General features: G+C 30.1%; 1 pseudogene; it reads left to right on the top strand.

Moving 5' to 3' along the window:
- The first annotated feature begins 1,387 nt into the window (after positions 1–1,387).
- Positions 1,388–5,079, top strand: LOC115722801 (nucleolar GTP-binding protein 1-like; annotated as a pseudogene).
- Positions 5,080–13,839: the final 8,760 nt, after the last annotated feature.

Genomic DNA, 13,839 nt, shown 5'->3' with positions numbered 1-13,839 from the left:
TATAAAGTTAACTGAAACTAGTTTCATCAGACAATCAAATAAAAAAAAATACACACAAACAAAAATACAAAAAAAAAAATATTAATCACAAATATAATCAAAACAACACACCATGCATACAAATATTAAAAACAAAATGTAAGTGTAAGTTTCCAACCTAGAAACAAAATAATAAAAAAGTAACTTAAAATAAAAAATTTGTAATAACATAATGAAACTATTTTTTTTTATTTTTTTAATGAAATTATTAGTTTCTTTCAATGTTGATGAAACTGGTTTTTTTTTCTGCTGCTTTTAATGAAATAATTAGTTTTTAACCAAAAAAAAACAGTAGTTTAAATAAAAAAAAATTTCTGTAAAAAAAAACAACATCTACAGTTGAGATCATTTTTTCTTTATTTTAGTGTTTTATTTTTTAAAAAAATAAAAAGAAACACAAATTTAAAGTTTTTTATGGCATTCCTCATTACTTTTTCCCATATTTGTAAGTTTTTTTTTTAAAAATGCCATATTTAAGGTAATTAAATTTTTATGCCATATATATAAAAATACATATTCATTTTCTCAAATTTTTGTAAATAACCCTAAGGGTCCGTTTGGTACGCATGACTAGATTGGATTAGACAGGCTAATTTGTCAAATCCAGTGTTTGGGCATGTTACAAGTCTGGATAAGTAATCCAGTTAACCTCATCTGTCTGGGATTATTTATCCCATCCAGCAGGGTGGGATAAATAATCCCATGCAGGTGAGATTTTTTTTTTATCGTTTTTTTAATTTAAATTTTATTAATATATTTTAAATTTAATAAGAATTTAAAGGAAATAATTATCACACATTTATTTATACATTTTTTTATCAAAAACTTATTCATTAAAATTAGTGAAAATATATAATTTTGAATTATTATACATAAGTTTTTAAAATTTAGAATATTATTAATTAAATAATAGTTACTTAAATTGATTCTAAGAAAAAAATATGACAATAAAATTATATATTATTTTTAAATTACTAAAAAATTTATATAAATATTTTAAAAAATTAATATTTAAATTAAATTAATGTTTAAGATAAACAATTTTATATTATTCAAGTATTTTTATTTTACTATTTTAATTATTTATTAAATAAAAAATATGACAAAATATTTTATTATATATTTATGATATATTTTTAATTATATATGATATATTATTTTTTTTGGTACGAATTATTTATATTTATTTATTAGTATATATTTTAATTTTAATTTATTATTATATATTTTTATTTAATTTAAGTTTTGTTTTAAAAGAAAATAAATAAAATAGTCCAGTCCATTCTTAAACCAAACACAGAATTACTTTCAGCATTATCCAATCTTGTCCAGTCCAGTCCAATCCTTTTCTGTCCAATCTTACGTACCAAACGGTTAGGGTTTATAGTCTTTCTCAAACCCTTTCTCTTTCTCAGGGTTACCATAACTTGTTCTCCAAGTTACTCAAATCTCTCTCTAAATCGGAGAAGAGGAATTCTGATCAGATTGGTTTGATAAACAATCTTTACTTCATTCGCAGGTATGAATCTGGGTCGCTGATAATGAGGATTTGTTTCGGAACAATGGCTCTTTGATTCGTTGTATCTTTTCTTCATTTCTGATTGTTTTTTGCTATATATAAATTTTTTTTGGCTTGATTTGAGGAATCTAAGGAGTGGACATGAAACGACGAGTCTATATTTCGTTGTAATTATATAGAGATTTCTTTTTCCCGACTCATAATTATGTGGTTTCTCTTATTCGATTTCTGTTTTCTTTTATTTATTTGTTGAACAGTAATGGTTAGTACTGGTTTCTCTTATTCGATTTCTGTTTTCTTTTATTTATTTGTTGAACAGTAATGGTTAGTACTGGTTTCTCAATTATCCCAATGCCATGATATAATATTGCTTAGTTCGTTTCAGAAATATACTTTGTATTTCGAATGGTACTGTTTATCTTCGTCTGAATATGATGTATTCTTAATTTCAAAAAAGTGTATATGAAGATGTGTGTGCGTATGAGCATAGCTTTGTATAATTCCATCTATTTGATTTTTTTTTTTTTTTTGTGTTTTGTTAAAGTCTGTAAGCTCACATTTTTAATTGCTTGTTTATGGGTACTGATGTATTTGGATGGTTACTTGTGGAAGTTGGTTGAGTTTGGTTTTGTTTATATGATAACTAAGATTTCATAAATTTGGTATAAATGAAATTTAACAAATGCTTCATTGTTTTGCTGTTGAAATACGAGTTTTTCTATGAAAAGAGTTACAGCTGTTACCAGAGATGATATCTTTCTTCTCTTTTAGAATAATAGGGAATGGGTTGTCACTTTCAAGCTATTTTATTTACCATTACCATCACCATCACACTTAATCTATTTGTTTTGGGTTTTCTATGTTCTGTTCCCTTGATTTTTGTGTCTAAATTTATGTGTAGAATGTTCATATTGCACGCTTCTTATTGTTTTCAGAAGAAGATAAAGCATTGGTGATCAATGTTCTTTATTTTTTTATTGGTTCAACTCTTATGTTCTGTTTTTTTAATTTCAGATTAGACAGCAGAAATGGTGCAGTATAACTTCAAGAAGATTACTGTGGTGCCAACTGGGAAGGTCTTCATTGACATTATCCTTTCTCGTACCCAACGCCAGACGCCCACTGTTGTCCACAAGGGATATGCCATCAATCGTCTCCGTCAGTTTTATATGCGTAAAGTGAAGTATACGCAAACAAATTTTTATGAAAAGCTTTCTGCTATCATTGATGAGTTCCCTAGGCTGGATGACATCCATCCTTTTTATGGTGATCTTCTTCATGTCCTCTACAACAAAGACCATTACAAGCTTGCACTTGGCCAAATTAATACTGCAAGGAATCTTATCAGTAAGATTGCCAAAGATTATGTGAGATTGCTGAAGTATGGTGACTCGCTTTACAGATGCAAGTGTCTGAAAGTTGCTGCTCTTGGTCGAATGTGTACTGTGATAAAAAGGATTGGTCCTAGTTTGGCATACTTGGAACAAATTAGACAACACATGGCAAGGCTACCTTCAATAGATCCTAATACCCGCACAATCCTCATTTGTGGGTATCCTAATGTTGGAAAGAGTTCATTTATTAACAAGATCACTAGAGCTGATGTTGATGTGCAACCTTATGCTTTTACCACAAAGTCACTATTTGTCGGTCATACAGACTATAAAAACCGCACGTACCAAGTTATTGATACACCAGGGATTTTGGATCGTCCATTTGAAGACCGCAACATTATTGAGATGTGCAGTATCACAGCTTTGGCACATTTAAGGGCGGCAGTGCTGTTCTTCTTGGATGTCTCGGGGTCTTGTGGCTATACTATTGCTCAGCAGGCTGCTCTTTTTCACAGTATCAAGTCTTTGTTTATGAACAAACCATTGGTGATTGTGTGCAATAAGACTGATTTACAGCCATTGGACGGTATATCTGAGGAAGATAAGAAGTTGGTCATGGAGATGAAAGCTGAGGCATTGAAGACTGTGCTTGGTCAAGGAGGAGAGGCTGCAAATGATGAAGGGGTGCTTTTGACCATGAGTACTTTGACTGAGGAAGGGGTGATTGCTGTGAAGTATGCAGCTTGTAAGAGATTATTGGATCAGAGGGTGGAAATAAAGATGAAATCTAAAAACTAAATGATTGCTTGAACAGGTTTCATGTTGCATTGCCAAAACCTCGTGACCAGAAGGAAAGGCCAGCTTGTATACCTCAGGCTGTTCTTGAAGCCAGGGCTAAGCAGGCTTCAGAGACTGAAAAGAGAAAAACTGAAAGGGATTTGGAAAATGAAAATGGTGGTGCAGGTGTGTACTCTGCCAGTTTGAAGAAGCACTACATCTTGGCTAACGATGAATGGAAGGAAGATATACTGCCAGAAATTCTTGATGGGCACAACGTATATGACTACATTGATCCTGATATTTTACAAAGGCTTGAAGAGTTGAAACGAGATGAAGGACTTCGACAGGCTGAGGATGCCGATGATGATTTTGAGATGGATGGACAGGAATTGACCCCAGATGAACAGAAGGCATTGGCTGCAATTAGGAAAAAGAAAAGCTTACTCATACAACAGCATAGAATTAAGAAAAGTACAGCAGAAAGCAGGCCAATTGTGCCTAGGAAATTTGACAAGGAAAGAGAGTTCACATCAGAGAGAATGGGAAGGCAGCTATCGAAATTGGGGATTGATCCATCTCTGGCCATTGAACGAGTTCGAAGCAGGTCGCTCTCTAAGAGAGGTAGGAAGAGGGAGAGGTCAGTTGATGCCACTGGCGGCGATGCAATGGATATGGATGCAGACACACCCAGCAAGAAACTACGTGCAAGGTCTAGATCTCTATCACTGTCAAGATCAAGGTCAAGGTCAAGGGCACCCACTGAAGTCACTCCTGGTGATGGATTTAAGGATTCTACTCAAAAGGGTTCTGCTCTTAAGATTGCTAAGAAATCCACAAAGAAGAGGAACAAGAATGCACGACGTGGAGAGGCAGATAGAGTGATCCCTACTCTGAAGCCAAAGCATTTGTACTCTGGAAAGCGCTCATCTGGTAAAACCGATAGGCGTTGAAGTGTTTTTGAAGGTATCCTATCTCTATTTTCACTTGACTTTTCTTTTATAATTATTAGGAGGAGAGATTTGTTTTGCTCTTAATTCTTTTTTTTTTTTTACTTAAACTTGTTTATCGTATTCTAGTGTCTACATCTTTTTTTATTTATAATTCTTATTGAGATGCCAACATTCTTTCCTTTCGAAGGCTGCTTACCGGACCGTGGATTTTGCTGCAACTTTGGATGAAAATTATCTGATTTCGTGTTTGACGCCAAAACTACAGTTTGCTGTGATCATTGCACCCGATGTTTCATAATATCCAATTTTGGGCGTGTAATGAATTTTAAGTTTTGCTTTTTTAATTTTATTTTTCGTATAAAAAATGCTACAGAGCATGTTACTGTTTATGTTTTAATTGTAATACTCTAAATTAGTTGAATTGAGTTGGTAAAAAAATGGCTGTGTTTAACCCAAATTGAATTGCTGTTTGTGGTACATCTGCACTATTGCACGTGTTTCCTTGTCTTTTTAAAGGCAACATAAAAAACAATCACAGAACCATTCAAATTTGTGTAGAAGTCAATTTCTGTAGACATTTGTAGCCAAATTTCTCCAATATGAGAAAGATACAGGCATGGTAGATGAGTGTTTAGTAGTTTTACTGAACCCCGGTATCAACCTCTCATATATTGGAATAAGTACTTGCGTTGTTGGATAAAAAAGCAAGATGGTCCAATGTTCACTTCACCATCTACAAAGCATCACTAGGTTCTTTCATGACACATTAAGGTTCATCGAAGTGAAGCTTCCCTGTGTCGCACTGCTTCCATCATCATCATGTTCAAGTCCTTTAACTATCAGGTATTCAAATTAATCCTTGACCAAAATTTCAACGCAGCAACGGAAGAAGAAGCTGCAGCAACCTTTTTACCTTTTGTTTTAACTTGGAAGAATAGTGCCATTGTCTTATCTCAAAGTCTTGCTTGTTTGTTTCCTTGGCTTTTGTTAAGATTTCCTCTTAACGACTCGTTTAGTATTTGATCAAGATTGCCTCTTATTATTTGATCCACTTGCCTTTGTTTGTAGTCAGTGCTAGTGCTTCTGCGTAGAGTTTCTGTGATCATGTTGATCTTTCTTCTCTTCTGGTACTCATTATTTATCAAACCATTACAAACATTTATAAATTTAATCTCATTTTTGTCATATAACAGAGTTATAGTTAAATGTTCACATCTCTCGAGTAATGAATTTAGCAACAATAAAACTATTCATAATTTCAATATCTAAACTTTGTAAATCTGCCAAAATTTTGTTAAACTTATCTACATTTTCAATCATAGAGGTATTATTTTTGAATTGAAAATGGAAAAGTTTTTTTTTTTTTTAGGTCTAATTTTTTGTTTCTTTATTATTTTTGTTGGGTGTTAACCTTCCTTTCTCTTTCCTTATAAATAAACTTGTTCATTAGTAATCATTGTAATTTTTGTAAGTCGGTTAGTTTTTTTTGTTTTTAACAGATATATTAAATACTAATAAAATGCCATATGTCAATTTTTTATTAGTCTAAATCATAATTTTAATTAAAAATAATTTAAAATTAAAAAAAAACTAAAAAATTTATTTTAAAACCATAAAATTATTTTTTTTTCTTCTTCATCTTCTTCACAAAGCAAAAAGAAATTCAATTAGAAAAAACCAAACACCCACCTGACCCTCACCTCACCCTCATTCTCAGCTACTGTCGTCGTTTTCGAAAAACAATAAAACCCAAACCCAGATCTAAATCCACTCATTGGAAAAAATCAAACCATACACAAACATCCTCAATCACCCAACGTGAACGCCCCCCGAAATCCCATCGGAGGGTGGCGACGCTAAATGATTTTAAATGAATGTCTGTTTCCACTAGCTTTCAAACATTTAAAATCAACCAACGTAACCACCCAGTTGATGGTTGTGACGCCGCATGATTTTAGACGAGTGTCCCCCATCCTTCGGACAATGAAGTCGGTCCAGATGGCTTTCAAACATCCTCAATCACCCAACGTGAACGCCTCCCGAAATTCCATCGAAGGGTGGCGACGCTGGATGATTATAAACATTTAAAATCAACTAACGTAACCACCTAGTTGAAAAAGAACCGATCAATAGTGAGAAAACTAGAGAGATTTCAATAGACGAGGGCGTTGCTGGTGAGGTGAGGGAATAGTTAGAGAGATTTAAGTCTGGGTATTTTTTCATACAAGCAGAGAGATGCTCATCTTTTTTTTTTTTTTCTTCTTCTTTTAGAGTATGAATGTTTTAGTAGGTAGGCAAGGTAGAAGATGAAGAAGAAAGCAAAATCATTTTTCTAATTTTAAATTATTTTTTTTTAATTTTTTTTTATTTTATATTATTTTTATTAAAATTATAATTTGGACCAATAAAAAATTAACATGTGACATTTTATTAGCATCTAACGAATCAATTAGAAAAATAACTAATATACTTATAAAAAAAATAATCTTGAAAACTATTATCGTCAATTTACAAGGTTAGATACTTATCTGAATCAAACATAAATTTTTTGACATTTAAGCTACAATTTTTGTTTCACAGCAGGTGAAGTTAGGATGAAAGTTTTAATGCAATGATTTCTTAGGATTTCACAATATAGTGATTTTTTATCAGCAAGTGTTGAAAGTTTTAAATTATTTTATCACTATATATATAATTTAAATAAAAGAGGTGTTCTGCAACAACACAAATACTGTAAATAGAAATAAAATTTTAGTCTCTTTTGTTGAAGCTAAAAGGCACACCAAACAATTGAGAATTGACAATGCTAAAACAAGTCTTGATTAAGAAACACTATGGGAAAGAACAAGAAAGCACTAATATTCTTAATTAGGTCTTATATATTATCTTATACATAATTAACAAGTACTTTGTCTAAGTCCTATAGCTAATTAAAGCACTTACAGCAGCAGGGTTGATTCGCCGAGAAATGGTAGCATTTAGCAAAGTGTTATCTGTATCGGTTTCTTTGGTAACCAATTCAAAGAGACAAGAATCTCCCGGCTGCAAATGGTTCTCCTTTACAAATTTAGGCCATCCACCACCAAAAAACAGTCTACCTGAACCACCAGACAAGTTAACATCCCACAATTTCTTCCCAACCTGTATTCTTTACAATTTCGCCCCCACTTAGTGAAAATTCACAAATTAGACATAGTCTAACTTTAGAATTATAATTGACTAATCACGAATCAATTATTGAGTCTTACAAGCAGTATGTTCTCAACTAGAATGGGGACCATAGATCTATATGCTGAGCTTCCAATAAGTGAACCGAATTTACTAAGTAAATTCCTACTTATTAATTCTTCGTTGAATCCACTCTTAGAACTTAGAATTGCACTCTCAAACTTATATAGAGCATATTATATGTTCCACGATATAGATATGCTATCTCATTTAACCATTGTTATAATCTTATTGTGATCAAAAATCCTCTATATAGATGATTTACATTGAGATGAGATAATTTTACCGTTCTCACCCCTCAATGTATTTTGCCCCTTATAACACTTAGCTACCTGTAAATGGTGTTTAGTGATCTAAGAATTAGTCACTTAAAGAAGAGCTCATCCACTTACTTCTATTTGCTAAGCTCGAAGGGAATCATCACTTGACTTCTATACACCAGTAGAAGCTATAGATTCCATATTTATGTTCAGCACTCCCACTCAATCATACTATCATGTTCCCAAAATATACGTATCACCCTGACCCAAAAGTAGGCTTAACTAATAAATCAAAGAACATGAATAGTACTCCTGAGTTGAGCCTAAGCATATCAGGATTTAGATTCTTTTAATCTTAAGATCAACTACTGATATTGACTTGGAAAGATATAACGGTAAGCTTGTAATATCTTAACTAAGTTGCAATATCGGTCCAGTCCAATGTATACTCCATACTAGGGCTGAACATTTTGAGTGGGTTCAACCCGGACCCGGCCAACCCGCCCGGACCCGACCCGATCAACCCGCAATCTTTTTCTTAAAAAAAATATTCGGGCGGGTTGGGTTCAACCCGATGCCTTTCGGGTGGGTTCGCGGGTTGAGTTTTTAGGGACACCGGGTTTCGGGTTGAACCCGAACCCGCCCGCCAACCCGCATGTAAATACATTATATATATTTTTTTATTTATTTTATTACATATTAATATATTATATATTAGTTTTTCAACTTCACCACTTACACGACAGAGAGAGACGGCAGAGCACCAAACCAGACTCACCGCCCCATATATAACTCTATATATATTAATTACCATATACAATGATTTGATGGATCAAGATTCAAGAGTCCATCAATACAATTAAAAACAAATTAACCCTCAAAATATAGATCTGAATTACTGTTCTGTAATCATCAGTCAAACTCTCAAAATCAACATACACAGACTTATACAATTAATTAAAAACCTGAAAAATCATATCATAAAAAAAGATGATGAAGAAAAGAAGATTATCAAAATTAATGCTTGGGCCGTGATCTTTGATATCTATATCTTCATGATCATGATGATGATGGGCTAGAAGAACTCTTCAAAGTATTATTGTTGAGCAACCCATTAAGATTATTATTGATGTGGCATTCGAACAAGGCCTTAGTGGTCATCTCTCTCTCAAACCTCCAAATATAATTGAGACTCACAAGCAATTCAGTTATGGTGGCTTCGGTTTTCTCCTTTTTTTTTTTTTTTTTAGTTTCAAATTCGAGTTTCTGTTAATTTGCTGGGTTTTTGTTTGAAAATTTCCAGGTTGGCTGTTTTCTGGATGATATAAAAAATGTTTCCCCCAGAAAGGAACAAAACTGCAATTGTTTGGAACCAATGATGGAAGTAGTAATAGTTTAGACGAGATATATAGATTTAAAGTTCTTTAATCCAATGGAACAACCATTGGATTAAATTTGAGAGACTCTGGTTCTAACATGGTGTTAATGACTTTTGAGGTCAGATAATTGAGTAAATTTATCTTTGAATAAAAGATTATTTTTTTTAAAGAGTTGACCGGGTCAACCCGCCAACCCGGTAAACCCGACCAACCAAAACCCGCCAACCCGTAACCCGCCAACCCACCAACCCGCCAACCCGTACTCTATCCGGGTCCGGGTTCGGTTTCATTTTTTTGAACCCGAAACCCGCAAACCCAAAACCCGGTAAACCTGCCCGATGTTCAGCCCTACTCCATACATTCGAAACTAGTATACTTTACTAATGTCCTGGAAAGAACATAACACTTACTCCAAGTGTAAGTACACATCATCGCTGATTATCACATTAGTGTAAATCCAAAACACTGATGAAACAGGTACTTAGTCTTTTGATTCATATGATCACAATCACATTCCACTGTGTTGACGATACTGTAATTGTGAATAAACATATGATCTGGATTTAACTGATTCTGTGTGTAAATGTAATAAACATATTAAACCATTAGCATGTAAAATTCATGCCAACATTAATCACTTCAAATTTCTTATATTGATTACTAATCAGATTGTAAAGAGTTTTATTTAGGGCATAAAACCCAACAAGTGTATCATCACATTTTATGATTATTACTTCGGCCAAACAAGTGTAGTGGATTTCGTAATTGTAGTATTTATATATATAAATTTGTACTAATTTAGTATTGTCACAATACATTTATTATAATTAAAAATATATTTTGGTTAATACTTTTATGCAATTTTTTTAGTGAAACATAAACTTAATAATTTTTTTCTTACATATTTTATTGTAGCTAAAAATAAAATTTTTTGTAATATCTCATTATAAGTAGAGGAGGTCGTCTCAAGCCTTTTAGGGGCTTAGGGCAAATTTTCAAAATTAGGCCTTTTTTAAAGCATAAAAGATATATTGTGTAAGAGAAGGAGAGTATTGTGTTAAAAATAAAAAGAATGAACATGATATATTACATATAGTGCTGTGGCTGGTTTTTTTTCCTAAAAAAACAAAAAAGAATGAACATGATACATTGCAACACCAATATATCATGATATATTGCAACACCATTAATGTTTATTTAGAGAAATTGACACAATATTACTAGCTAGCTTTATACTTAGATTTTTAATTTTTTTTTTTTTGACAATACTTAGATTTTTAATTTTAAACAATACTTTTGTGTTCTAAATTTTTTTTGATACTTAGCTTTTAAGTACTTATCATTATATATATAAACTCTAACTTTTAAGTACTTATCATTATATAACTTTAACTTTGTTACCTTTAAAATTTTGTTAGCTTTGTTAATATAATTAAATTGTATTTTTATTTCAATTTAAGTCTTTATTATTATAATTAATTTATAATTATTTCAACAAAAAATAATATATAATCACTAACAAAAATTAATGTGATAATAATTAAAAATAAAAATAATATCTAGAATTAAATAATAATACAAAATTTTAAAAAAAAGATAGACCTACCTCTTCATTTATTACATAATAATCGAAGACATAAATATTTTATATCTTAAGTTATTATGTTATAACCGAAAACGTAGGGTGTTGCCCCAAGTGAGTGGGAGATTAGGCTCCACCAATGTTTTCGGTTATTTTGTAATAACCAAAGAGTACATAAGCGCCTCTTACGTTTTTGGTGTGTTTGAAATCTACTTATTTGCTTTAAATAACTTTAGTAGCGAATATTTTTAAAAATAGAAGACAAACTGAGTTAAGAACAACCTAAATGTATTTTTTTTTTTAATAATATATTGTGTAATTGGATTTTTGAGTGATTAATAAAGATGATGAATACCATTATTGTGGATTTGATCCGCACTTACCTTTGTTACCTATTAGCCATGTCTCAAAGGAAGGTAGGTATAAGTTAGTTACCCTTTTAGTGCTGGACAAACCAACTCAACTACCTTCCTATATAAAGGATTGGAGCATCAACACTCAAGCATTTAGCATCAAGTTTTGGTTCTGTGTCTATAATGGTATTTACCTTAAAATTTTCAGCAGTTTTATTTTCAAAGTTAAAAATTGATACTCCATCTTATACAAAACGTCTTCATTATAGTTATAGCTGAAAAATATCGTTCTATGATAATTGTAAAATTGAATGTATAAGAATAAGAGTTAAGAGCTAGTCATGTTCAAATAAATTGATACTAATCTGAATAGAATGATTTTTTTTATTTAAATTTCAAGTTATGCGATTTATAAAATTTATATTCTCAATATTTATTTATAATTTTTTGAGATAGATTTAATCACGCTAAAATAGTATTTATCTAATTACTAAAATCCTATGAAAATTATGTCTTGATAATTTATTTATGAATTTGATGAGTGCTCGTTAGTCTTTATTTTAAATAATCTATGGGTATAAATGATTTTTTTTTGTTAGAAAAAGTAAAAAGATTAATCTATAATTATTAAGCTAGTTAATTTTAATGTTTGAAAATATAAATACTAAAATAGGTGATCAAATTTATAAAATCATGTAAAAAAAATTAATAATAAAAATACCAACGCGAAATTCAGATTTTGAATTTTTACATAATGATAGTTTAAAAAATCAGTTTTTTAATTAATATACAGTGTCATCTTTCAAATTATTTCAAAAAATTTCTTGACCTGCTTAAAAGGACATGGGACTCACCCAATTAATGAAATGATGTATATACTGTAATGAGAATGTTATATGTAAATAAAAGAATAAAAACTTTAACTGATTTAGTTTTGCTTCTATTTTGTTCTTTTGAATATTTATGGGAATTACTCGGTATAATTTAAAAACGTTATATATATGGAAGCTAATACAATATGTATTGTAATTTCCATAGCTATTGATTTAATCTAATGGCTCAAATCAACTCTTGAAAACTACACCAAAATTAATATATTTTTTTATTTATAATTAATTTTGAATATTATTAATTACAACTTCAACTAACAAACTCCAAACTTAATTTTTTTTTTACTTATTTATCTTATGACTAGTTATAATTTTCAATTAATTATTTTTTTTAATTTGAAATTTATATATTTATTTTTAATTAATTTTATTTTCTACTTAACACACTAATTGTAGCTAGAAAAGTACAAAATATTTAAGTTATTGAATCCTACAATAATCAATACAACTTATCTATATATTTATATCTATATATCTATATAAAGGAGAGATATGAGGCGGTGACATGGTACCTTACAATCTCTCTAATTAGCTTTATTTGTTTTCCCCTTAATTCTCTCATTATGTTAATTTTTTATTAGTTTTATAATTATATTTGATTAATTAATTAATTAAGAAAAATATTTATATATTTAAACCACTAATATTTCTTTAACTATACCTAATTATTTTAAAAAAAAAACTATAAAAAAAATCTTCATAATCGTACCTATATATATGAACACCTATATGTAAATTTTTTGGGTAGCGATTTACTGTATATATAAAACTATATAAATATATATATATATATATATACTAGGTGATTGTTACGTGCCAAGCCACGTAGTGTTAGTTTTATTTAATATTTTAGTTTTTTATTTTAATTAATAATTAAAATAGTATAATTATTTGAACGATTTGTTTTATAAAAATAAAATATGTGTCAGTATATTTAGTAAGTAAAATATAGTTGTGTTATAATAATGTATGTTATTAATAGTAAAATGTACATTAATCTTCTAATTGAAAAAAGTTCTATTATCTCATTTCATATCTAATAATAGCTACACAACTATATATTTATAGACTTTCACATTCTTTGCAAATTACTAATAAGCACCAATAATATTTTCATATTCTAATATTTTTCAACCTTCTCCTCTTGGTGGTAAAATTAAAAATAAAACTAAAAATAAGCACAAACATATAAGGTAAATACTAATTACAGCCCATTTCATTTTTTTTTAATTTTTTTTTTAAGCCCAAGCCCAAAAATCTCTAAGCCAACACAATCAATCTTCTTTTATATTATCTATTCTAGATATTTTATCTATATTTTTCTTTTTTAAAAAATAAATAAAAAAATTATTAATATTCTCCCAAGATAGGTTTGTTAGAGAGATATGTCTTTAATTTTTTGGTTTAATTATTGGGTTTATTTTTTAACGGGAGATCAAACCTAATCGTTAAATTTAACAGAATATTCTTTTATTTTTAAGTATATTCTGTTAAACCAAGAAATGCCGTTAAATAGGCACTTTTA

The sequence above is a fragment of the Cannabis sativa genome, chromosome 9 (assembly GCF_029168945.1).
Source record: "Cannabis sativa cultivar Pink pepper isolate KNU-18-1 chromosome 9, ASM2916894v1, whole genome shotgun sequence".
NCBI lineage: Eukaryota > Viridiplantae > Streptophyta > Magnoliopsida > Rosales > Cannabaceae > Cannabis > Cannabis sativa.
The sequence above is the reverse complement of the archived record's forward strand: the minus strand, read 5'-3'. Positions and strand labels throughout refer to the sequence as shown.